Here is a 4610-nt window from a genome sequence, read left to right as displayed (position 1 = left end):
TATTGTGGTGTTCTTGCTAAATGTTGATAATCATGTATTTAGTACTTACAAATATCTGGATTTAGTTTGGAGAATTTTAAAATGCAATCTATAGGCTAAACTCTTATTTGTCCATCAGTTGATGAGGACTTTTTGTCAACAGGCCACAATACATATAAAGTACTTTTACTATATTTCCCTACTTGGTGTCAGTTCCTTACTAGGGTTGCATGTTTTTCTCTCACACATTGTTAGTGCCTTTGCATCCTGCCACAAAATGTTTTTCATCAAATCCTTCAGCTCCAATCCCTGCTGATAGCAAGATGTCATTTGCATAGCACCAACATCTTCGGCCCCGAAAGATGTGCCTTGAACAAGCCTGCCGCACTTCTGATCTGTCACCTTATCACAGGTATAATGTTAAGTGCGTTAGCCAGCCACTCTCCCAACAAGGATACAGCCTGTAACAGGTTTCTGAAGGGTTGTTTCCTTCTTAGTGCGGTTGTTTGGAGAGGCCCGCAGTGCCGTGAGTGTTGCCGAGATTGTTCTTGAGGTTTATGAAGCACCCTGACAAGCAGGACTTTACCGGCGCCTCACCGAGCAATCCAGGATCTGAAGTGACGGGGACATTAGTGGAACTCTGATCGCCAGTGACACTTCAGATTGTGTAGTAACCTCAAGGGGATGCTGCACAAATGGGGGATCATGCAATGAAGACTCCCTTGCTACTTGGAAAAACTTTTCAAAATGGAAGTAGAAGCCCTATGGCTGATTGAGACTTCTGCAGAATTACTAATTTCGTGGCATGTGGTGCTGCCATGGGGGTGGATACGTTGCTCTTGTCAAAGTAAAGCTGTGAATGTTTCCTCCCCATAAAGAAATGAGATTCTGCATTGCCCTTGAGTTACCCCCAACAATGTCATTTTCAGTATTACCACCATTGTTTTATGAAATGCAGTTTCAACTACCACCCCACAACAAAACCTATGGTGCTTGAAGGGATGGAAATGGAAACATAATAAAAATTCTATTTATTCTACCATTAAAATAAAAAAAATCAACCATTCATCTGAGTCTTTGTAACTATGCAGGCAAGCATGTAACCGCTGAATCACTGTTTAATTTTGGGCAAAGTACAATTAGTACATAAGGATGGCTGCAATCTTAATATATTGCAGTAATTATTGTGTAATAAACTAGGCAATGCCTGTGTTGCTGTTTTTGACATTGCAAGTCCTTGTAAACCCAATAATGGGGTAATAGTACAACCTGATCTGCCTGTGGTTTAAGAATACGCATGCAGGGACCGGCGTGCCGGATGGGGGTGAGGCAGCTGACTTCCCAGACAAAACTTGCTAAATTTTTAATTCCTGTGCACGTTATTAGCAGCAGAGATTGTTAAGTGAAACCTAGCCTGACATCTGGTGGGTCGAATGCAATACTCACAATGGGCACACAACATAAAGCTCCCTGACTCATCTGTCTTGATGAATTGTCTCCTCTCCCCGCGGACCCCTCTCTCGCGGGACTCTGTCGTGTTTCAGTCCTAAGTAATCAGCGTTCCCTCGCATATTTGAACGTGAATTAAGGCACAGCGTGGTGACAAGTGTGGCGCACATTACACAAACAGAGGAGTCCTGAGCTTGATTGGACTTAGCAAACAAGACGACTAATTACGTGAGGAGTAATTTAGTGATTTGATGTTTGTAAGTGGCAGGTGTTGTGATGGATGGGTGGGAGCAGGACGGAGTGTGCAGCTGGAGAAGGGATCCTGATTAGTGCGGCACAATTAAGATCACACACTTAAGGGGACCAGGGGACCTGCCAATCTTGAGGCAGATTAACATCAGCAAATTTCAATCACAATTCTGCAATGGCAATCTTGTTTTCCTTCAAGGTGGATGCTGCAGAATTGTGTAGGTCAAATCAAACAACGTGTCCCACAAGGGTGCATTTGTATCCCGCTTAATTAAGTCACTAAAAGTTCCGCGGTACGGAAGATTACGTTCATATCCTTTCTTCTAATACATTTCTGTCAAAATCTGTGTCACTTAAATCTTTCAGACAAGGTCATACAGTACAAATGCAGTGCCATTATAATTGCAGTGCCTGTTTTTTTCACCTTAAGTAAGTCCTTATCTGTTGAGGAAGCATGTTGGTAAACTGTTGTGTTTCTTTGTAATGAAGTCAGTCTCACTATGTTATCAGTATGCTTGATGAATGCAAAACTGTATTTACCATGAAGCAGCACCTGGTAATGTGATACTTGTGGTAGAACATGGATTTACCTCCTGCAGAGGTAGATGTCTCTACACTTAAACAAAATAATAATGATAATAATCATGATAATAATAAAACAGCAGCAACACACATCAGCCCCTGTATCCCGTTACCTCATAGATAAACCAAACATGGGGAGGTAGTAGTAGTACTGTAGTAGTAGAAACATACAGAATTTTATGAGCATAAAGGGAGGAGATAGGCAAATATGGCCTGAAATCCAAAGTTTTTGTGGTATCATATTGAAGTATTAGACTGTGTGTGTCACTCCAATTTAATGCGGCAAGTAAAGTTTTCACTGTTTCCAGATGCCCGTGCAAAATCTTCATCAGGATAAAAGTTTGAAGCCTGTCTTTGTCTTGCGGCACACTTAAACATCAGCCAATCATGGCTCCCTTTCCTCCTCCCCTCATCATTCCTGTCTTGACAGTTGTCCGATGTAAATGCAGCTGTATATAAATGTCTGTAATGACCCAGAATCATAGTGGTCATCTGGGATTTCGGCTTGAATTTGTCACCCAGAGGTCACCCTGTCTGTGCAGCCTGCCTTTTTGTCACCACCTGAACACTGGTGATGATTTTTGGCCTGAATTTTAATTAGTCACCCCGACCCACATGCTTATTCCCCCCTGGATAATCCATAGGCGTCACTGTGGTACAGGCTGGTAGGAAATCTTAAATGGCCCGAGTATAACGTAATGCCACTTTGCTGTGGAATGGTTCAGTCACTTTGAAAATGTCAACATGTTCTGTCTCAAAGACTAAGTATCAATAAAGGCTATAGCCAGAAAGGAGTATGCTTTACTGGCAATGTGAGGATATATGTGAGGGAAATAACAATGGATTTCTTTTGATTTAATCAAGAGTCAGCATGAGTCATGTTTATGATATGATGTACTGGATCAAAGTAATTTCTTTGTTCAAATTACAAACCAGCTGGGTTCACTTGTGACAGTACAACCGCATCTTTGATTTTTTTTTCCAAACTCGCAGTAAGGTTAGGTAGAGCCATGGATCTAAGAATTCTCCTGCTATCACTGATTGTACTGCTTTGTGTGTAGACAAAAGATTACTGGTGTAGAGCCACATCCCTGTTTCGTAGACATGATGTCATCAGTGTCTTGCATGGTACTTACCATGTATGCTAATTTTTTTATGAACACACAGATGCAGGGTCAATCCCTGGTCAGAATGTGCATTTTTATGTCTTTCTTCTTCTCCAAGGACTGCAAATTGGATACAATTGTTTTATGGTTGTAGGTCACCTGGTAATTTTAAAATGTAAAAAGGAGAAAAAAAACATCTGGGTACAACATAAAAGGGCAGCACAAGTGGGTCAATTGGTACACAAAAGGTATCAAAGAGTTTCAATTTCTGTTTGACAAGGATGAAAATGAGCGGGTCAGTTTATTCATAATGAAAGCAAATAAGTTTTTTTTTTCATGTGTATATAATGTACTTTGGTTTGAGCCTTGGGTTTAGATTATTTTTTTGTTACACTTTTATGTGGATGGAGCATAGAAGGTATGACACAAGGCCATTCAAAAACTCATACTTGTTTTGGAGCCATATATGAGTTTTGGTGTGACAGGGTGTCACTTGTTATTTTCCAGACCCGGCACTACGTAACGTCAAAAAGTATTCAAAGCTCTCCTGGAGCCCACTGAGTGGTGGGTGAGAATTATCAGCTTTGTGCAGAAAATCAAACAAATGAAGTAAATCATATCACCAGTTAATACGTCAATGTTGTTTCACAAACCTCATCCCCTTTTGTGAGGGGCGTATCAGGAAACACTAGCTGTATACCTACGTTTATTGTTTTCTTCATATTTGTTTATTAAGGATTGGGCAAAAAGCAAACTGCTTATAACATTAGTTCTCTCAAAAAACATCTGATTCAATACAAATGTAACATTATAATGTTATAGAAAACAATTTTATTACTACATGGAAAATAACCTGCAAGATTGAATGACATGCTGCCTAAATATCATAATAACTGAACACAAAAAGGCACCTTTTTTACGGCACTCATGATAATGGCATTGTTAGAATGTAATATTTCATAGACCGTTTCAAACAGGGAAATTTCTCGCATTTACATTTTTTTTGGCAATTCAGATAAATAAGCAGAGTGAATGGCATTGTTTGGTGAAGGAGTGTGTATAATACAAGATACAACTTAGGTGTTAACAGCTTGTCGAGTATCAATTTACGTGACTGAATTATTAACAAGACGACATCATTGAAGTGAGTTATAAATAGAATTAAGCCATTTAGTTGTCAAAACATGCTTCTAAAAGGAGACTTCATATAGCATTGTGACGCAAACGTTAGCGTATGCCAAGTGT

This window comes from Branchiostoma floridae, chromosome 1 (assembly GCF_000003815.2).
Source record: "Branchiostoma floridae strain S238N-H82 chromosome 1, Bfl_VNyyK, whole genome shotgun sequence".
In the NCBI taxonomy this organism is placed as follows: domain Eukaryota; kingdom Metazoa; phylum Chordata; class Leptocardii; order Amphioxiformes; family Branchiostomatidae; genus Branchiostoma; species Branchiostoma floridae.
This window is presented reverse-complemented; position numbering follows the sequence as displayed.